This window comes from Chiloscyllium plagiosum, chromosome 12 (genome assembly GCF_004010195.1).
Source record: "Chiloscyllium plagiosum isolate BGI_BamShark_2017 chromosome 12, ASM401019v2, whole genome shotgun sequence".
In the NCBI taxonomy this organism is placed as follows: Eukaryota; Metazoa; Chordata; class Chondrichthyes; order Orectolobiformes; family Hemiscylliidae; genus Chiloscyllium; species Chiloscyllium plagiosum.
The window spans coordinates 51967719-51991453 of NC_057721.1; the positions used below are offsets into that span (position 1 = coordinate 51967719).

General features: G+C 39.6%; 1 gene segment (V, D, J or C); it reads right to left on the reverse strand.

The window, feature by feature from the left end:
• LOC122555560 overlaps positions 1–15418 on the reverse strand; it is a 54759-nt gene extending 39341 nt beyond the window's left edge. The window contains exons 1-2 of the C gene segment in view: positions 15286–15418; positions 5308–5375 (exon numbers count right to left, since the gene is read on the reverse strand).
• Positions 15419–23735: the final 8317 nt, after the last annotated feature.

A 23735-nucleotide genomic window follows, 5' to 3' on the forward strand; every position in this document is an offset into this window, starting at 1 on the left:
ACCCTATCTAACCCTCTGATTATCTTATATGCCTCAATTAAGTCACCTCTCAACCTTCTTCTCTCTAATGAAGACAGCTCAGGTCCCTCAGCCTTTCCTCATAAGGTCTTCCCTTCATAGCAAACAACATCCTGGTAAACCTCCTGTGAACCCTTTTCCAAAACTTCCACATCCTTCCTATAATGCGGTGACCAGAACTGTATGCAATACTCCAACTGTAGCCGCATCAGAGTTTTGTACAGCTGCAACATGACCTGGTGACTCCAAAACTCAATTCCTCTACCAATAAAAGCTAACACAATGTATGCCTTCTTAACAACCCTATCAACCTGAGTGGCAACTTTCATGGATCTATACATGTGGACACTGGGATCTCTTTGCTCATCTACACTGCCAAAAATCTTACCATTAGCCTAGTACTCTTTATTCCCGTTGTTCCTTCCAAAGTGAATCACCTCACATGTTTCCACATTAAACTTCATTTGCCACCTCTCAGCCCAGCTCTGCAGCTTATCTATGGCTCTCTGTAACCTTCAACATCCTTTGACACTATCCACAACTCCATCAACCTTAGTGCCTTTCACAAATTTACCAACCCATCCAAGCAGTGGACCCAAAACAGATCCTTGTGGTACACCACTAGTAACTGAACTCCAGGATGAACATTTCCTAACAACCACCACCCTCTGACTTCTTTCAGCTAGCCAATTTCTGATGCAAACCGCTAAATCGCCCTCAATCCCATGCCTCTGTATTTTGTGAGAAAGTGAGGGCTGCAGATGCTGGAGATCAGAGCTGAAAATGTGTTGCTGGAAAAGCGCAGCAGGTCAGGCAACATCCAAGGAACAGGAGAATCGATGTTTCAGGCATAAGCCCTTCTTCAGCCTACCGTGTGGAACCTTATCAAACACCTTAGTGAAATCCATATACACCACATCAATTGCTTTACCCTCATCCACCTGTATGGTCACCATCTCAAAGAACTCAACAAGGTTTGCGAGGCACGACCTACCCTTCACAAAACCGTGTTGACTATCCCTAATCAAATTATTCCTTTCCAGATGATTATAAATCCTTTCTCTTATAACCTTTTTCAACACTTATTTCTTATTTCTTAAGCTAATCTTCCAGCCACATATTTGTCTTTCCCATTTCCTATTTATAATGAAATGCAGCAATTATTATCTTTGCGATCTTATTTCTTTTGGTTTTTACGTCTTAGCATATGGACTCCATCCTTGCCTCCTCAAGGATATCCAGTTTTCCAATACTGCCATAATTACCCTAATCATTTTCCCCTTCTTACCTTTTCTGAACCATCAATGTCATTGTACATTAACACACAATCCTCATAGTCCTTCAGCTACAGTGCCACTACATTATACTTCCACACTGCCATTGGTGCTTTTAGCTCAGTAATCTCATTCATCACACTTTGAACATTTATATACATGCTTTGTAATCTTGTCTTTGTATTCCTTGTAGACCCTTTTAGTCTGCTCCTGTTTAATACTATGACCACCCTCTCTAATCCTGTCCAGCATTCTACTTTTATTTACTGGTGTCTACCTCTCTGACACATTTGTTTAAACCTTTTCCAACCATATTAGTGAACCTCTGCAAAGATATTGATCCCAGGCTTGTTGTGTGAAATCCATCCCTTTTGCCCAAGAATCTGAAACTAATCTTCCAGTCACATATTTGTCTTTCCCATCTCCTATTTCTAATGAAATGCAGCAATTATTATCTTTGGGATCTTATTTTAAAGTTTCATATTAGCTCCAGAAAATCTGACCATACCAATAGCATGCAGAGTAGAACAATCATAATGTCAAGCTTTATGCAATACTGACTTGTCAAAATGATTAGTGAAGACAAAGGTAGGTCCCTTACAGAGGAACAAAGAAATGGCAGACCAATTAAATACATATTTTGGTTCTGTCTTCATAAAGGGGAACAAAAATAATATCCCAAAAATGTCAGGGGACACATGGTCTGATGAGATAGAGGAACTGAAGAAGATGGTGTTGAGGTAACTGATGGGATAAAAGGCAAACAAATGTCCAGAATCCAATATTCTGGGGTTCAGGTACTTAAGGAAGTGGTATTAGAAAGAGTGAATGCATTAGTGGTCATCTTTTACAATTCTACAGGCTCTGGAACTGTTCCTTTAGATTGGAGGGTAGCTAATACATCATCACTATTTAAAAAAGGAGATAAGGAGAAAAAGGGGAATTAAAGACTGACTAGTCTGACATTGGTGACAGGTAAATGGCTAGATTCCATTATAAGCAATTTAATAGGACCGCATTTGGAAAGCAGTGACAGGATCATACAAAGTCATCATGGATTTATAAAAGATAAATCATGCTTGACAAACCTATTTGATTTTTTTTTGGAAAAGGTGAAATAGGGGAACCAGTGGATATAGTTTATTTGGATATTCAGAAAGTACTCAGTAAGGTCACAGAGAAGATTAATATGGAAAATTAAAGCACGTTGGTTTAGGGGTTGTAATTTTAATATTTTTCACTGCTTGGCCCATTGCCTTGGAATCTACGGTGCTTCAAGTAATGACCTAACCACTTCTTAAATATGCAAATGGCTTCCTCCTCTTCCACTCTTAGATTGGATGGTAGGTAATCTAACTCTACTTTTTAAAAAAATGAGGTAGAGAGAAAACAGGGAATTATAGACTGGTTAGTCTGACATTAGTAGTGAGGAAAATACTAGAGTCCATTGTAAAAGATTTAATAGCAAGGCACTTGAAAAACAGTGACAGGATCAGAGTCAGCATGGATTTCGAAAGGGAAATTATGATTGACAAATCTACTGGAATTGTTCGAGAATATAAGTAGTAGAGTTGAGGGAGCCAGTGGATTTGGTCTACTTGGACTTTTAGAAGGCCTTCAATAAGGTTCCATATAATAGATTAGCATGTAAAATTAAACACATGAGATTGAGGGTAGTGCACTGACATGGATAAAGAACTGTTTGGCAGACAGGAATAAAAGAGTAGGAATAAATGGGTTATTCTATGAGTGTCGGTCATTTACCAGTAGAGTGAGTAACTGATCAGTAGGGTATTGTAGGGATCTGTTCTTGCGCCCCAGCTATTCACAATATATATTAATGATTAAATGAGGAACTAGATGTAATAGCTCTATGTTTGCAGATGACACAAAGCTGGGTGGGAGGATGATCTGTGCAGAGGATGTAGAGATACTTCAGTTCTGATTTGGATACATCAAGTGAATGAGAAAATGAAGTATAATATTGGTTTTGTGAGTTGTCCACTTTGGTAGCAAAAACAGTAAAGCAGGTTACTATCAGAATGATGATAGATGAGGAAATGGGGTGGTGCAACAAGATCTAGGTGACCTTGTACACCAGCCACTAAAAGTAAGCATACAAGTGCAACAGGTAATGAAGAAGGCAAAAGATAGGTTAGTCCTCATAGCAAGAGGATTTCAGCATGGGAATAGGGTCTTGGTGAGGCCTCACCAGAGTATTGTGTGCAATTTTGGTCTACTTATCCAAAGAAGAATGTTCTGATTGTGGAAGGAGTGCAACAAAAGTTTATCAGACTGATTCCTGGGATAGCGGGATGTATGAAGACAGAATGGATCAGTTAGGACTATATTGACTGGAGTTCAGAACAATGAGAGGGTACCTCAATGAAACATATAAAATTCAAACAGGACTAGACAGGACAACCATGAAAAGGATGTTCCCATGACTGTGAAAGCCCAGAGCCTGAGGTCACAGTCTAAGGAAATGGGGAAGGCCATTTCGGACGGAAATGAGGAGAAATATCTTTGTGGAATTCCCTGCCACAGAAAGTGATTGAAGCCAAAACTTTGAGTGTTTTCGTTCAGGAGATAGATATGTTTCTTAGTGCTAAAGGACCAAAGAGTTTTGGGCAAAAGTGGGAACAGGGTACTGAGTAGGATGTGCAACATTATCATATTGAATGTCAGAACAGGATTGAAGGGCCAAATGGCCGACTCCTGTTCCTATTTTCTATATTTCTATGTTTCTGTTTCTATGTTTTTAAGATGTCAACAAATGCTCATCAACATAAACGGTCCCACACTAGGGCTATATAAAGGGAGGAACCATGAACTATCTGAAATTTGTTTAGAACGTAAGTATTTAAACCCATGAAGTTTGATGAATAAGCTTGGTGAGCTATAGACAAAAATAGCAGTATGAGAATAAATGTATGCTGACAATAATGGAAATATAGCTGAGGGCGATGAGAACTAGATAGAGTCATAGAGTCATGCAGCATGGAAACAGGTCTTCAGTGCAATTAGTCCACACTGACCATGTCTCCAAAGTAAGCTAGTCCCAACTGCCTGTGCTTGGCCCATATCCCTCCAAGACCTATTCATGTACTTATCCAAATGTCTTTTAACATTGTAACTGTACCTGCATCCACCAATTCCTTTGGCAATTCATTCCATACATTCTATGTAAAATGTTCCCCCCATGTCCTTTTTAAATCTTTCTCCTCTCACATTAAAAAAAATGCTCATGTTTCATCTTCAATGCTATAAAGTATTGAAAGAAAGAGACAATCAAAAATGGCTGTACAGATATAATCCAACTAATTTTTAATTCCACGGAACATCGAATTTAAATTTCACCATCTGTCAGAGTGGGATTCAACTCTATGTCACAGAACATTAGACTGGGGGTTCCGGATTACTAGTCCAGTGATATTACCGCTGTGCCATCCTCTCCCCTAATTTAGCACTTCCAGATAATAAATTTGCTGGGATAAGTGGTTAGAAAGGGGGGATCAGGTGGAATGGATTGTTCTGTAAAGAACTTGGATGAATTCAACACTTCTACTTGTACCCCATTGACAAACAATGTTGCAATATCTACACTTCAGTTAGAAAGTCCTAATTGAAATCTGCTACCTAACTGAGACTTCAAGGACACATTATCAGTGTCTATGAAGATTTCTAGGGTCCCACCAGGGCCACTCAACTCCAGACCTGTTTTTTTAACAGCCTTGGTCCAATATGACCAAACTGCCGAAATTAAGAGTTGTGATGAGAGTAGGTGCCCTGATACCAGGACTCCAATTGTTCAAGTAGGGCACTGAGAAGCCAAGGCAAAACTGAAGACAATAGGACTCAGGTGAATAATCACTACCAGTGGTCACTAATCTTTTTAAGCACACAGCTACTTTTTAGAATTTAACTACAACCCAGGATCTTTCCCTTACGCATTTTTAGTACCTCATAAATCTAAAACCAAGAATATGTAATTATTATTTTGTCTTTGACTCACCAAATCTCAGCCTGATGATTGCTTATCTTCTGTGAGAAGTCTGGTTTGTATTTTCTTCAAATGGGCATCTGTGAGGTGGGTACAAAATTTGAACATGATTGTCTTCATTTGGGACGATTCAGTCTCACAGAGATATGGGGACTCAAGGTAAGATTTCAGGATGACAGAAGCAGGTGTTTTTCTCTGTTTACAACTTCCCAATCTGACCCTTGATCTGACTTCCAGCTCAATAGTGTTTTAATTATAATTAATCTCTGTAAAAACTCTGCTGCTTTGTAAATCAAACATTTGGATAAATTTGGTAACGCACCCATTAGTGCCTATTTGAAGGAATGGATTTGAGAATAACAGGATGATTTGTTTCATGACAATAATTCCTGAAATCACCTGCTGAATTCCTGTTCTTATTTCAACATCTTCTTAAGGACATTTAGGGATGGGCAGTAAATGTTGACAGAGATGCCAATATTCTCTGAGCGAATGAAGCATTTTAAAATTTTCTCTGCTTGGCTCATTCTGTTCTTGGTTTGACATGTTGGCTCTAATACTGGAATAGTGGTCCGTTGCAGAACTGAGATTAAATTAATGACAGACTATCGGATTTTGACCTGCATACATTGCTGTCTATGGTCACATACCAGTTTGACATTGATGGTGGACTGGCTTTGTGGAGTCAGGAGGTATGGTACTCACGACAGAATTCACTGTTCTTGCAGCTACAGTATTTATGTGCTTGGTCCAGTACAGTTTCTGGTTAATGATGGCACTAAGGGTATTGATGATAGGCCGTTCCATTGAAAATCAAGGGCATGTATTTTGATTGTCTTCTATTACTGATAGTAATTTCCTAACACTTGAAGGCATAAATGTTACTCTGTACTCCATACACATTGCTGTAGTCTGCACAAAATACTCTGCAAGCAATGATTTTGGGTGAGTGAGGCAGTGTGGTGTACTGAGCAACAAAAGAGGTGGAGGGTTGCTGGGTCAGAGATGTCTTTTGAAGATGTGGCGGCATGGTGGCTCAGTGGTTAGCAGTGACCCTCACAGTGCCAGGGTCCCAGGTTTGATTCCAGCCTTGGGCAACTACCTGTGTGGAGTGTGCACATTCTCCCTGTGTCTGCGTGGTTTTCCTCCGGGTACTCTGGTTTCCTCCAGTAATCCAAAGAAGTGCAGGTCAGGTGAATTGGTTATGCTAAATTGTCCATAGTGTTAGATGCATTGATCAGAGGGGGGTGGGTTACTCTTCGGAGGGTCGGTGTGGACTTGTGGGCCGAAGAGCCTGTTTCCACACTGTAGGGAATCTAATCATGTAGGCACTGACACTGACCACTTGTGTTTTGTCATTTGACCTATTTGTGGCACTGCTGGCTGGTTCTTATGTCCAGAATCCAAGTATGATCTCCCTGGTTTCATCCATGGAGCAATAGTATCGCTCCTCATACCCACCTCCAGTGTCATATCTGTCACTCTGAAACTCTCACTCTCCTGTAATAAACTCTTACATGAAGAAATTTGTTGAGCCAATTTTGTATACAGCAAAATAAAGCAAAAATAAAAGAAAGGGATAAAATATTTCTGGTATTGATCAAGAAAATAATTTTGTCCAATTTGGAAGTCTCTGAAGAACTTTATTGTCATCTTATCTCCTGTCACATTTTAATTCTCCACCTTTCTCCCTCTCTCTGTTTTCTGTTGTCTGCAATGAGGCTTAACACAACCAGAAGAAATAGCATCACATCATTCAATTAAGCATGAGACAGCTTTCTGGTGTTTTGATGAGTTCAATTGCAATCTCTGTCCCCTTTTTTCCTTTTCTCTTTAGTGGTGTTCTTGTTTTTTATTATTTGATTCAGTCAGTGACACAAACACCTCGTCTAGAAATATAACACCAACGTGAATACTTTAGTTGCTGGAAATCTGAAAGAAAGGCAGAAAATTCTGGAAATATGCAACAAGTTTGGCAGCATCTGTGGAGAAAGAAATAAAATTCAGATATCAAGTTAGTGACCTTGCAGAGCATCATGAGATCAGAATATCCAGACACATTCCTTGCTTTTTTTTTACTTTATTCCAATTGCCACTTCATTTGGCTTTACAACATCAACGCTTTCATCATTTAACCCATCCTGCCTTCTAGTCTGTAACAATCCTTCCTTTATGTTCTTTTTCCAACCCTTAACCTGTTCATTCACTTAAAACCTAATTCATCTCAGACATTTCCAACTTCTGATGGATCTCATCAATATGAAACATTAAATCTATAATGATTTGCCAGCTTTCTTAAATATTTCCAGTGTTTTCTAATCTTAGCCCAGAAGAATTTGTTACTTTTAGAACCATAGAACCAATTTTTTTTAGCCAATCATTCGTCATTGCTGTTGTAACTTCTTTGTTCTCATCGTTTAGCACCAGAAAGACATGCTGCTGTGTTTTGAATTGAATCTATTCCTTGCTGTAGATGCCCTTGTGGCCCAGCCTCTTTAGCAGGGTGATGTCCCTTTCCTGCAGGATTGATTCAGATGGGACTGTTCTTTGCTAAGGTTGCTTTGAATAATGTTTATAGAGCTTCTTGGACTTCAGGACAAGCAACCATTGAAGGCAGTCCATTGTTTAGCTGCAGCTTTGCACATCAACCAACACAGTCCTGAAGCACAATCCAGGAAGTTGTGACCCTGTCCACCGTGTATTTAGTCTACATTTTGGTTAAGTTCCCAATCATGACCACTTTTTATTGTTGACATCTCCCTATAATTTCTTTGATCCACTACATCCTTCCTGCATGTTAATGGTCTGTCGATGTAACTGCAATGTGAGTGCACTCATTTCATTCCTCAGCTCTAACCAGATTGATTCTGTACTTGAACCCTCTGAAATATCCTCTTTCTCCAGCATTGCAAAACTCTCTTTAGCCAATCCCACTGCCCCTTCTCCTTTCTTCTTTTATTATCTTTTCTGAAGATCTTGGACCCATCAATATTGAACACCCAGTCTTCCCCTTGCTCATTTTATAGCCTCCCACTCAGATCTACACCCTTACAAGTTTGCTGTCTCTCCAGCTTCCCAGTTAAGTAGTGCATGTCTCGAGACTTGGCTGTGACTTATAAACCCCACTCTGAGATGCTTCCTTGCAGATCAGATACCTCCTTGATTCCAGGTAAATGTTTTGGGCCTTGAGAATCATCTACAATTTATAGCCTTCACTCTGAGCAGATCACAGGTTGGATGTCTCTCCAAATTCTAAGTAGTTGGACACACTGGAGTTTCAGGTTATTTGATTTTAACGCAACACAATGTCACTACAAGTTCTAACATGGCTGCCACAGATATGACTGTACATGTGCTTTGTATTACCCTTTTCCAAGATTTTGTTTGATTTGGATCAATATATAAATAACAGAAATGTCTGTCAATCTTGCAAATTGTTCCCCAGAAACATGACACAAATACAATTAATTAAATATTAAAATGAGACACATTAAGATTAGATTACTTACAGCATGGAAACAGGCCCTTCGGCTCAACAAGTCCACACCGGCCCTCCGAAGAGCAACCCACCCAGACCCATTCCCCTACACCTAATACTATGGGCAATCTAACATGGCCAATTCACCTAACCTGCACATTTTTGGATTGTGGGAGGAAACCAGAGCACCCAAAGGAAACCTGCTCAGACAGGGGGAGAATGTGCAAACTCCACACAGACAGTTGCCTAAGGCGGGAATTGAACCCAGGTCTCTGGCACTGTGAGGCAGCAGTGCTTTCTACTGTGCCACCATGCCGCCCACTAAGCAGTCAAAGTTGGCAAACCCATAACATATATGGTAATGAATAAAATGAATGTATTATTGGAAGGATGTGATTACAGTGGAAGGAGTGCAGTGGAGATTCACCAGGATTTTGCCTGAAGAGAGGCTTATAGGCCTGGGTTTGTTTTCTTTAGAGCAGGGAATGCTGAGGGAGACCTGATTGAGGTGGTGAAGGTTATGAGGGGCTTGGACATGGTGGATAGGAAGCAGTCATTCCCCTCAGCTGAAGGGTCAATAACAACAGATTACAATTTAAAAGGGAAGGCAGGAGGTTTGAAGGGGATTTGAGGAAACATTTCTTTCACCCAGAGGATGGTGGGAATCTGGTATACACTGCATTGGTGGGGTATTCAATGGGAAATGTCACAACCTTTAAAAAGAACAGGATGGGCACTTGAAATGTTATAACATTCAAAGCTGGGAACCAAGTGCTGGAAAGTGGGAGTAGACAAGTTGACACAAGCTCAATAGGATGAAGGGCTTCTTCTGTTCTATATGACTGTATAGCTCTATTATTTCCATTAAAATCCTGACCAAAGAAATAATTAATCTCCTGATATAATCGACTGTAATTTCTCATCTCACGTTTTATCTGGTAGAAATCTGCCTACATTCTTTTTCTTAATTTACAGTAAACTCTTACTGTTCAAAGGGACTGCGTTGTCAGAGAAAATCAGAGTCAATGATTTTTGGGAATGGCCAACATATGCAGTGCATGAAGCATGCATAGTGCACACTTTCGCTCTCAACAAACCATGAACAAACATTGGAGGTGCATGGGCTACAAGGTACACTTTAGATTTTGTGGATAAGGAAATTCATGAAGAGTGGATGAGGGAATGGCAGGACTTTGATGTGTTATTTCATGGGATATGGATATCACAGGCAAGGTCAGCACTTGCTGCTCATCCTGAATTATCCTTGGGATTGTATCAAAGACCCACATTCCTCAATTGCAGCAGTCCACCCAATATGACTTTTTCTGTAGTGTTTCAATATAATTGAGTGGCATACAAGGAGATTTTAGGGGACAGATCAAAGGAAGCCACATTGCTATGGATCTGGAATTCCATATAAGCCTGAACAAGTAAGGATGCCATTTCTCTTTCTTCATTAGTGAACCAGATAAGATTTTTAGAGCAATATAAGATTGTTTCATGGTCACCATGACTAATGCTAGCTTTCCAATCCAGATTTATTTATTAATTGAATTTAAGTTCTACTAGCTGCCATGGTGAGACTGGAATCCATGTCCCCAGATCATTAGCCTGGTCCTCTTGAATACTAGTCCAGTAACATTGCCAATATGCCACTACATCTCTGTAAATTGTGTACAAATTTAAGTCATAATATCAAACATACTATCTCGTAAACTCCAGCATCTTACTCCAAAATCATTCTTCTTGACATTGATCTTTTTGATCATGGTTCCCTATTTGTGCATCCACTTGGTAACTTGACCATGTAAGTTTTAAAGTTTTATTTAGACATATCAATATTTTCATTTGTGCGCTAGAATGTTAAGAGCTGTACAAAAGACATGTGGAGTTATGCACTGCAAATAGTAAAACATCTTATTGTCAATTGCTTGATTTGTTTGCTGTACAGATGATTCATTGGTTTTAAATTATGGGTTAATTAGAGTTGTTGTTATGGACTAGGTCAGACCACTCAAAACATTCTTAAGCAGGCAGCCCAGACCATAACTTTGCAATTTGTTCCAGTAAGTGTACAGTGAAAATTACCTGAAGTAAGAGAGCTAGGTTGACGACTAGATTTTTAAACAGACAAAAATTATTCACAAAACTATACAATAAAACATAAAGAACAGAATAAAGAACCCCTACAGAACTCAGTCTATCCAAACTAGACTTAATTATGCTGTTCCAAATACACACAACAGTTCCAATAAGCAAACTCCCTTTAAAACCCAGTATAAATGGAATATATGCTTACAGGTTGAAGTTGAAGGGCAGAAAGAGAGGGAAAGTTTCCACACAGCTCAGTGTTGAACTCCTCACCAGTTCAGGACTGAACTAAACTGCTCAGCTCGAGAGCTGACCACTTCCCTTTCATTATACAGGTCACTTCTAAAACATGACCATTTTGGCCTGAAGTCTCATCTGTTTACATATAAACAAAAGGCCTCTCAAAATCCTTTTCATCCCTGTACCAAACCAGTGTGATTGGAGCCCGACCTGGTATATTAACCCTCTGAAAAAAATCAGAGGACAGAGTCTCTTTGAGCCAAGGAACAGCTTTGAGATAAAAAAAAGTGACTACCTTTGTGACAAAGTCAACACATTGTTTCAATTAAATATTCAAATCAAGATACAAAGTATCATAAGACAGCAACCTTTCAAACTATTCGATGAAAATTAAATATAACACTCTGCTAGGTTGCCACCTGCTCATTAGAAATTCGTGAAAACTTTCAGCAACATACAACATCTCTATCTAGATGAAAATATGTGGATTCAGAACTGTTATGTTTTTACAATTTCTTTAGGTTTTTACAATTTCAAAAGAATATTAACTTGTGATTAATGAAAACAATATTTTGTGTATTCCAATATATTGTGGTAAACATTTCCAAATAAGATTACTATCCATCAATTCAATCACTATAAATTCACCAGTAATAAATCTCACAATTATATTGTAATCTTGTTATTCATAATGCATTAAGGTACCAAGTAATGATGAGAATAAAAGCAATAGATATTTGTCAAAGGTATCAAAATTAGCAGTCTACATGATCACAGAAAGACTGTGACTATATGCAATGTTAATAAGGAAATACAAGTAGTCTGCATCTGTATGATGCTTTATTCTGACTACAATTTTCTTCAAAATAAGCCGCTAGTTGACTTGTGCTCAAATTTATCTCAAACTAGTGAACACGTTGGGGTGTCATGTTACATTTACACGGTGGCTCAGTGGTTAGCACTGCTGCCTCACGGCACTAGGGACCAGGGTTCAATTCCCACCTCAGGCAACTGCCTGCGTGGAGTTTGCACATTCTCCCCATGTCTGCGTGGGTTTCCTTCGGGTGCTCCGGTTTCCTCCCGCATATTTGGATGGGTTGGACCGAAGCGTTTGTTTCCATGCTGTACATCTCTAAGATTCTGTGCAGGTTGGGTGAATTGGCCATGCTAAATTGCCAGTGTCAGTTGCAGGGTTAAATGTAGGGGAATGGGTCTGGGTGGGTTACTCTTCGGAGAGTCGGTGTGGACTTGTTGGGCCGATAGGCCTGTTTCCACACTGTAGAGAATCTAATCTAAATGTGCTATATACATGCTGTTTCACGTAATATGTATTTAAAGTGATCTTGATACACTTTCTCATCATTGAAAAACTCTACCATCAAACAGTTTATAATATGGCAAAAATTGAAGAGTATGAAGATGACAATGTGGAAAGCTGAATAAAATTTAAATACTATTTTATAGAATCTCTTCCACAAAAATAATTTGAATCTCCTTATCAGAACATTAGCATAGAATTAAAAAAAATTATTTTATATGTTTTCCATAAATCACGTACAGTCTAATATATCGTGAGCCATATTGAACCAATTCTCACTCACAATGCAAGGTTGTGTGGAAAAATAATTGTCTCTATGATAGATCAGAAATCTGACTTATCTAAAGTGGTAAGCTTTGATGTTTCAGGTTAAAAAACTTTGGAATTACACATGGTATATAGGCTGCTTCAATGTATTTACTGCAACAAAATATGCATTGATCCCAGAGTGAAATGTTATGACTACCCTGTGACGATGTTTAGATGCTATGAATGCATTGGGAAGACGTCCTGCAGGGAAACCCTGTTGTGAGGCTGTGGGGATAGTTTGCTTCTTTTCTTCTGAAACTAATCAATGAACATTTCAGTCCAAATGCATATGTACTCTTTGAGATCTTGAAATCATTAATTTTATTTAATAACTTAAATTATTTATAAATTATTTTTGGATTCTGAGATCTGTGAATCAGCAGATCTGTACATATGGTTTAGAGTTAGCGGTAGGATTACTAAAATATGACATCCTAATCATTTGCAACTGAGAATTATGAGTTTTCATTGGTAGTTTTATAAAATCAGTTTCATTGATTTCTTGCCACTGATTAATTTTTGCCATTATTAAATCTGAGTAGGTTATAGACTAAGGTTATTCTTATTCACCAATGGGATGTGGGCATTGCTTGCGGGCCAGAATTTATTGTCCACTGCTAATTGCTGAGAAAAACAGTTGAGAGTCAACCACATTGCTGCGAATCTTTAATCACATTTAGGCCAGACCAGGTAAGGATGGAAGATTTCCTTCCCTAATAAGAACATTAGTGAACCACATGGGTTTTTACAGCAGTCAACAATGGCAAACGTGAGGACTGCAGATGCTGGAGATTAGAGTCGGGAGTGTGGTACTGGAAAAGTGGATCACCAGGGTTTGATTTAATTCCAGATTTTTATTCAATGCAAATTTCATGATCTGCCATAGTAGCAAAATACTGCAGATGCTGGAATTCCAAAATAAATGCTGAAGAAACTCAGCAGCTCAGGCAGCATCTGCGGACAGACGAACAGCTAATATTTGAAGTTCAAAATGACTCAGTTCTTGAAGAAGTGTCATACTGGACTTGAAACATTAACTTGATTGATCTCTGCACAGATGTCATCACACTTGCTGAATTTCTTCTACATTTTCTGTGCTTGTTTCACTCTCTGCTGTGGTGGGATTCAAACCTACAACTCCTAGAACATTTTTCTGAGGCCCTGGATTATTAGTCCAGTAACTATCATGACACAACCATCTCCCCTTAAGGTCTGTCAATTTTCATTCCTTCATTAACCCACGCTCAGAGAAACACAAGATGGCTTTGATATTCCTCACAAGATGTTTCAGGGCTCTATAAAAACTTTTCACGTTCACATCACGTGATTGTAATTAATCAGATATTTATTTACAGTGATGAGTTAATGACTTACTTATTTCCTTAAAAGCAAGAGTAAAATTTTACACTGTGGAATTAACAAGAACTTCTTTGATAAATAACATGTATTGGTGTGTAGTAACTATTTCCTTTACACCAACATGGTTTTGTGTAGCTATCAAACTTTTAGTTAATGGATTTCTATAATTTTCACATTACTGGTTTATTTTCTTATCCAATGTAAATGTCAATGTAAATGAGCCAAAGTTCCCTGACATTCAGCATGCTAGGATCAGAAAAATCATCTAACTTTAATTGCTTTCCCACCACCAACCTCTGGGTCTGGTTGCATTAGTCTTCCACGTACCCTTTCTCCCTCAATCTAATCATGTGCAGCCCATTTGATGCCCATGTCCAATCCAACCCTCTGCTATCATAGAATAAAATCATGATGATCAGAGAATGAGGCTATTTGGCCTATTGAGATCATGCTATGATTTGGAGATGCCGGTGTTGGACTAGGGTGTACAAAGTTAAAAATCACACAACACCAGGTTATAGTCCAACAGATTTAATTGGAAGCACACTAGCTTTCGGAGCGACGCTCCTTCATCGGGTGATAGTGGAGGGCTTGATCGTAACACAGAATTTATAGCAAAAAATTTGCAGTGTGATATAACTGAAATTATACATTGAAAAATTGATTGTCTATTAAGCCTTTCATCTGTTAGAATACAGTGATAGTGATACAGTGATCATGCTAGTTCTCCACAAGAGTTATTTAGCTAGCCCTATTTCCCAACCCTTTAATAATAGTCCAATCTTTATCTGGTTCCCTTTTAAAGGTTTGGATAGAATGCATCTTCATCAACTCCTCAATGATTTAAAAAGATGAAAATTTCCTATAAATCTAAATTCAAGTGTGTTTCCTCTCAGAATTAAAAATCCTGCATTCTGAAATCACCTTCTTGATTTTATCTGAAGTATTATAAAATACATCCTTTGATTTAGAAGATAGAGAATTGTTCACCGACTGCAAATAATAGACCATCCATCATCAAGATGAGAAAAAGTCCACTTGCTTTTCTAAACGAGCCTACTTAGCAAGCAGCAAGAAAATGGAAATGAATCATTTCGTTGAAGCAGCCAAGACTCAGACTGGTGTCAATGTATTGATATATCTACAGACAAGAGCGAAGTTACTTGAGAACATAAATTTGTTACATGCTACTTACACTTTTAAATTCAGTGCCAGTTACTTCATCTGCATCCAGGAAGGAAAAGGCACAAGAAACAATTGGTTGACTGTGAATTAATTTCAGCTCTTTGACAAAATCCTGGAATTTCTCTAATGTTCAGATGTTGAAGGACGTTCAAATGTATTGGGCTCAAATTTTCTTTTATAGATAGCCCTGTCAGGGGCTGTTGTGAAACTAGAGCACTGCTGATGTAATATCACTGTGTTTGTTTGCTTCCTTCCTCCTCCAGCACTGCAAATAAACTTTCACAAATAAATATCAGAGATAGGGATTGTTCCAAAGTGCCACTAGTCTATGAGAATCTGATTTCTTCAGTCTCAAATCTCAGCAGAAATCTCATTTTAAAGCAGAAAAAGCATCACCAATGAGCAGAAACTGCAAAATAGCAAATAGATTGTTTATGAACCTAATCATTTATTTGCAACAAAAATCTGCCATCTATACCAAGACTTTTCTCTCTTCAGAAATGTATTTCCTGCACTTAATCTCGGGTAACTGCAATTTAACCTCTTCACACCAGGTCTTATCGTTTTCACCAGTGCATGATTCAAACAAATGAATGATCAGTGGCTTTGCACAATGCTGCAAACATGAAGAGACTTTGAAAACTCGCTTAAGTGCTGATTTCGAAGGGCTAGAATCATGAATTGATGTGCAGTGTAAACAGACATGATTATGGGGCAACATTTAGACAGAACTGAACGTTGATTTTGAATGTTATTGTTGTTATTCTACACATTGAATCAGGTGCAATGGCAACTGCGAGAGAATGTATTTCACTCAATTAGTTACCTTTCAGATGATTGCTGATTCAGTTTTGTTAATTATTAGAAAATCATTCGTATTCTTGAACTAGTGCATTAATGTCATGAGGTATCTAACCATATCTTTTTTATTGACTTACCAGATAAGCTACCTTGCAACGTAATTTAGTAGATGTGCTTCCTTTACTAAAGCAGATTACAATGGGCTAATATGTTAGTTGCAATGAAATAAAATTGTTTAGATTGGATAGTGCAAACACCAAGAGCTGTCTTTAGCTGGTTTGAGTTAAATGAATATCGTTTTAATTGTTCTGAACAAAGGGGCTTATCTTTTCCAAAGTCTGAAATTTTTCATTCACTGAAGCATTTCACATTGTCATACAAATAAAACTTTTTGGAGTCATGAATTTATATTCCACAAAATTAAATTTTAGTCAGCATTTATTTAATTCACAAATGAATAATAACTGAGCTGAGAGCTGTAATAGTTGCATTAATTCAGCCTTCCAGCAACCAATGGCGTATGAAAGGTCAGAAGAGAATGGAACTCATAAGGAGTGATTAGAATATAACTACTGACATTTTCATTCATATATTTTACTGCTTTTAAGTCTAAATTTATTTTAACCTTTTTCATCTCTGTTGTTCAATGTTGGGAGCTGTTTGTTTTGTACCTTGAAATGAATGGGTTTGTAGTAGCAATGGGTGATTAATTGCTTAAAAAATGCAATTAGCTGTTCAGTTTCCAGCTTTAACCTTTGCTGCTGGGCTCTTTCTTAGTTCAGTATAAATTTGAGTTAAGTATTAAGAACTCAGTCTTACAGCGACATACCAATGAAGTGTGAAAGGCTAGGACAGTATGACTAGTTGTTGCAGATGGTGCATTAGATATAGTTTTCATTGAGTTTTGCCAGGTTTTTGAAAAGGTTCTACATAGAAGACTGGTCATTTACTTAAAATCACACAAGTTTCCAAGGGAAAGTGGTTTGTTGGATTAAATATTGATAAATGTTGATGGATGTTTTTGCGACTGGTTGGCTGTTGTGCAGGGCTCAGTATTCAGTCTCTGCTGTTTGTTGTAGGTATCAAGTATTTATACATAAAGTGGAGGGGCCTCAATTTAGTAGAAAATGCAAAAATTGTGTGCATTGGTAGTGAAAAAGAAAACTATACATTTGCAACAAGCTAGCAAAAGGTTTGGTCAGGTGGCCAAAAAAATGGCCAATAGAATTCAATACAGAGAAGCATGAGGTGATAGATTCTGGAGAAACAGTCAAAGTAATACACAAAGAATAATAAGATTCTGAAAAGTGTAGAGGAACAGACGAACCATACATATACCCACAGATCCCTGGAAGCAAGACATTGGTGAGATGGTTAAGTAGGCCATGGTTTGCAGTATAAAAGCAGAGATACTACTCTATAACTGCATAAAAAAGTTACACTGGTAGTGATTGGAATGAGGGCCAGGTGGATCTCAATGACAATGAGATCCTTGATTGGGGTTGTTAACCTGGGCATTCAGGGAGCCCTGGCTGACAGATATAAAGAGGAAATTCAGAGAGTCTCCTCAGTCTGAGCTGGCTGGTCAGAGCCCATGTACAGTGCACATGTAAATAAAGGGTGACTTGGTGATGGAATACCAGCCTCTGTGCAGTTTTTCCAATAGCCAGGAGTAATACATACCAAATGGATTGGGCATTACATTAGACAGAGAACAGAGGAAATTCACAATGATATTTCCATCAGTGCAAAATTTCAGATGTGTGGTCAGGTTGATTGCACAGACTAATTTTATTTGGAAGAGAGGAAGCTATTAGAGGATTTATTATAACATTAACAGCTCTATGGCCTCAGCTACGGCATTGGATGAATGGGCACCACACAACAATCACCAGCCAGGAGTGTTCCTTCCCAGTCGGGGAACACTTCAGCAGTCTGGGAGGTTCGACCTCGGACCTTTGGGTGACCATCCTCCAGGGCGGACCTTGGGATATGCAACAATGCAGAGTGGTCAAGCAGAGGCTGATTGCCAAGTTCGTTACCCATGGGGATGGTCTCAACCAGGACCTTGGGTTCATGTCACACTACAGGTGACCCCACTGCAATATACCTCTCTCTCTCTCTCACACTCACACACAAACTCATATAGACCCTCTTATACACAAGCTCTCTCTCATATGCTTGCATATACACCCCTCACACTCATACCCACACACACACCTTCTCACAGACTTATACCCCTTCAGACTCACATACACATACACACATACATTCTCACAGACATTCATAACTCCCACCCCCCCCCATCACACGCACACATATAAGTTTGTGGATTGAAGTTGTACTTGCAGAATTTTATCTTGCTGAAACCTTGCATGAATCCATGTAAAATTCTGTAAATCCCTTTTTAGAAATAGAATCAGTCTGAACATTGGGGTAAAGACAGACAGACTTTAACCTCACACCTTCAATGCATTATCTGAACTGACATGGCACCTATTGTTAAAGTTCACTTGAGAACGTAACTTTAAAGGAAGTTCTGAAATTTACATATTAAAGAACTGAAATCAACATGGTCATTCTAAGAGATAAAAGACTTAACAAACATTCCAGGTCTTCTTCAATATATCATTTCAGTTGCATCACACTGTAAACCTTTGCTATAAATTCTGTATCTTACAATCTTATACTCCACAACCACCTGATAAACATAAAGTGCTCCGAAAGCTAGTGCTTCCAAATAAACCTGTTGGACTATAACCTGGTGTTTGTGTGACTTTCAACTTTGTACACCCCGGTCCAACACCGACACCTCCAAATCAGGAAGGTATAAAGCAGCCTCAGGAGGATGTGGATAGACTTAATGAATGGGCTAGAACATGAAAGATGGAATATAATGTGGTAAATGTGAGGTTGTCCACTTTGGTAGGAAAAGCATTATGATGAACTTCACTGAATATAATACTAAGTTTTATGATTTTATGGGAAGAGCTCAGAGCACAACAAGAACTCCTGTTCTTTATGGAACTTGTTAGGCACTCAGCAGACACAGAACCTTCACCAGATTGGTGCATGTTGTTGCTGAAACTGGATAATAATGGAAACGCAGTCCTTGTTATCAGGGTGCTGCTTGTCTCACTGTTTGAAGTGTGCAGTCCTCATCTGCAGGGCATGGCACCATTGACTGTTCTCAGAGCTGAGAACCTGTTTTATTCTTTACGTTCCCCATATATGTCATTGCAACAAGTCTGCTGCAGATGGACTTTGATTGTTGCGGCTCCCTTCCTAAGAAAGTGCCGTGACTCCATTTCTGAGGATGAGCGGGGCACAGTGTTGATGAATGCCCTAGGACACTGTGATGGAATTGTGTCTGATGTTAGAGTAGGACCTAATGGTTACAGGAGTGGGAAGCTTTCGTCTCCTAGTAGCTGGGAAGTTGACAGCTGCTTTGATGTTTTATGTAATTGGCTCCTTACAAGGAATGGTGGGTGATCGGTGTGGGATCTCTCTGTTGTGTTCCCACAAATGCATCAGGACTGTGACCAATGCTATTTATGCAAGATGACACTGGCTCATTTTGCTTCCCCCATGATGAGTTGAGCAGTAAATCCCAGGCAGTAGGGGTCAGGAACATACCTGACACTCTATAGATGCAGGGTGCCATTGACTGCTTACACATGGCGCTGAGAGGGCCCTATCACAACACTGCCGAATTTATCAACAGGAAAGGGCTCTATTCCATCAATGTTCTGGTGGTCTGTGGTTGCTGTCACCAGTTCCTGAAGGTGTGTGCCCACCACCCTGATTGCTGCCAGGACTCCTAATGCCAGAGCACTCTTGTGAACCTTGGTATTTGAGGGTCAAGGTACCATACAAGGCTTGTTACTAGGGGTTAAGGGATACCCACTGTGACTTTGGCTCATGACACAATTGTGCAGCACCCAGCTGAAGTACAGCACAGATAAAATGCTGCTCCTGCTTTGACCGTGGTTGAGTAGATGAAAGGAATAGTGAGCTATGGTTCCAGTACTTGCACCAGTCTGGGCTAGGAGCCCTTCACTATAATGCAGACTGAGTGTGCCACACCCTAGCAAATTGTGCTCTGCAATGAGGCAATGTGATAGATGCTGAGGAACTGAGGGATCAGGAACATTTGTCTGAGGACGAGGATAAAACATTGAGCTAGAAGAAGCTCTCCTTGTGGGTGACAGAGCTTAGGTCTTCGGTGTTGGCGGTGCTACAAGCCAGATAGGACCTGGTTGAAATCCAGTTGAGAGATGAGATTTGGGGTCAAAAGACAACTGTGGACTATAAAACAACTATTGGTTGTCATTCCAGCATTTAGTTTGCATTGTGGTCACATTTCAGCCTGTGCTCAGTTTGTTTGCATTCTCTTTTGCTAGCTGTTAATAAAAGCCCATCTTTGGAATTGTCTAATTGTTTACCTGTCTGTGATGTTCCCCTATTGCATAATGACAATCTATAGTCTACAGTGGCCATTAGGAAGCTGGGAGAGGCTGGTTAGACAAGAGGTAGAGGGATAGAGTGTGTGGCCTGATGGGTAAACAATGACTAAAGTGAGAGATTCCATTCCTGATGCAGGGCTTTTGCCCGAAGAGTCGACTTTCCTGCTCCTCGGATGCTGCCTGACCTGCTGTGCTTTTCCAGCACCACTCTAATCTTGACTCTGATCTCCAGCATCTGCAGTCCTCACTTTTGCCTAAAGTGAGAGAATGCCAGGGTTACATTGCCAGGGAGTGTAAAACATGCTAGCTATGTGCTGCGGTCAGTATGGTTTTGTGTCTGCTGTGTCCTTTCATTGCTAATGATGGGCAACAGTAGATTGCTAATACATTTCTTGGTGCACAGCGACCTTTCAAAGATGGTGTTGGTGCCATGGATGTTCATTTTTTCAGGGCGATCTGGTGAATTCTTCTGGGAATGACATATGATAGAAGAGGACTAGAATTGGGTGAGAGCGGTACTGTATGTTCGTTTGGGAAGTTAATGAGGTGAGATATGGTGAGAAAACGCACTAGGCTTCATGGAGGGAAACCCTCTGAAACTTGAATGAATTGACACTCGTATATGCTTCAATATGGTCACTTCTCATTCCTCATGACTACAAGCTGAACCTACTTAACCTCTCATGAAAAATTCCTCTATGCACAGGATCAACCTTATGATCTGCATTGCCTCCAATGCAGTATATCGTTCCTTAGATAAGAAGACCAGATCTGTTCATGGTATTCTAGTCCTGGTATGACTAATGCTGTGTATAATTTTAATACGATCTCCCTATTTTTATACTCCATGCCTTTGAAATAAAGGCCAGCATTCCCATGTTCTTCCCTACTATCTGCTGAGCTTTGGAAATTAGCTTTTTTATGAATTATGGATGAGGACCCCCAAGTCCCTCCTTGTTGCAGGTTTCTGCAGTCTTTCTCCATTTAAATAATATTGTTTTACTATTTTTCTTGCTAATATGTAGAAGAATTCTTGTACACAAGTATTTATGTCTTCATTCCAGTTCATTTTCTGGTCAATGGTAACCTCCCAGGATGTTGATATTGGAGGATTCAGTAATGGAAATGCCACAGAATGACAAGAGCCAGTCACTGGATTCTCTCTTTTTGGAGATGAACAATGTCTGGCATTTGTGTGGCATGAATATCATTTGCCATTTATTAACACAAGACCAGATGTTGCCCATCAACAATGTGGATCTACTTCAGTATCTGAGGAGTCTCATATGGTCCTGAAAACTGCGTAAACATCAGCAAATATCCCCATTCCTGATCATATAGTGGAGGGAAGGCCATTGGTAATGCTAATGAAGATGGGTTGGGTCCAGGAACCCAGTATGTGGAACTCCTGCAGTGTTGCCCTGTAGTTGAGATGGTAGATCGCCAACAATCACAACCACCAACCAAACTGCACCTAAAATTGTACCCATTTTGAAAAGTTTTCTTCTCCTCTAGAGTTTCCACTTAAGTCTATTTAATTGAATGCAAAATGTGCCATGAACGAGCATGCATGCATTTTAAAATAGATTAATTTTTTTTAAACATGTTGCTTGAGGTCACAATATCTGGGGTGATCCATGGACACTACGCTTTCAATCATAGTGTTGTTAGGCTTGCTCAGAAACTGTTTATATTTTGTTTTCTATTAGACCAAGTATTGCCTCATGAAACAAAAAATATAGATATGCAGATCAAAGTAGGCCAGTGGTTAAATTTGAGAAGTGACCTTGTTTACATACCAATGCCTTTCTGCTCAAAATCAAGCAGATGAAAGCAGATGAAATTGAAGTTTCCTGATTCAAAGGTGTCCTCGCTTCTCACTTTAGATAAGTAAGACCTAACCTTCACACTTGCTGTAATGGTTTAATAATCTAAATTTAAGTTTTCTCTGGTTGAAAGCTAAACAAAACAAATGCTAATTATTTTTCTTAATGCTGCCTTGGCTGAATTTTAAGAGTAGGAAAATCTTTTTAATATGGGAGTCATGAATTAAGTTAAAAATATATGGCATGTACAGTGGTTTGTGTGGAGAACTGTATGTATGGCAGGGTTTTGAATTGGGTCCTAACTGCATTGAGTTAGTTGAACTGAGCTGGGCTAGCAGCATAATTGTTACAATTAGCTTCAGTGGCAATGAGCCAGGTAGAGAGATAGCATCCACCTTCCTCTTTCAATCACTGTCAGCACTGGACTTCCTAATTTGTGGCAGATTTGGGCAGATTGCCCCTCACTCCTTTTTTTTACAAAACATAGGCACTCCATTTCTGTGGACCTGACACCCCTCTTCCCTTGGACCCAAAACCCCTCTTCCCTCACTGCTGAAGGCCATGCCCTCTTCTGCTTCAACCCAATCGACCCTCTCCCACGCTGAACCCTAAACTTCCCCCCTTCCACTCTGCTCCAGACCTAAAGTCCCCTTTCTTACTCCTGACACAGTACACCCGCCCCTACTATGGAACCATCAGCCCCTTCCCCACTCTGGACCTGACCATCTCTGTGCCACAGCAGGACCCTGCTCACATGCCCGCTCCACCTTTCTCACCCCTCCCACACAAGATTGACACCATCACTCCCACCCTCACCAGACCCTATGTCTCCCACCCATCCAACCTACCCTAACCCCACTCCATCAGTTACCTAGCCCCCTTGTCCCCTGGCACTTTACTTTCCCAACATCCTAATCTTACATACTTATCCTTTCACAGAAGTTGTCAAAATGGTTGTAAGATGGGAGAGGGAGTTGTCAGGTCAGAGCTTTCAGGATCTGGGGAGTGTAGTTGAGGGTGGCTGAGGTAAGCTGGGGATCAGTTCAATGGTTACTGAGAAGTTAGACACAATATTTAATAGAGTAACTTTTCCCAAATAATTATCTGCTTAACTGTAGTGGAACCATATGAATGTTTCAATTTAAATGGACACCATTGAAGATTTTGAGACAATGTAGAGGTGAGGCATGTTCTGCAGTATTGTGTTTAGTTCTGGTCACCCTGTTATAGGAAGGATATTATTAAGCTGGAGAAGGTTCAGGAAAGATTTACCAGGATGTTGGCAGGAATGGAGGGTTTGAGTCATAAGGAGAGGCAAGATAGGCTGGGACTTTCCTCACTGGAGCATAGGTGTTTGAGGGGTGACC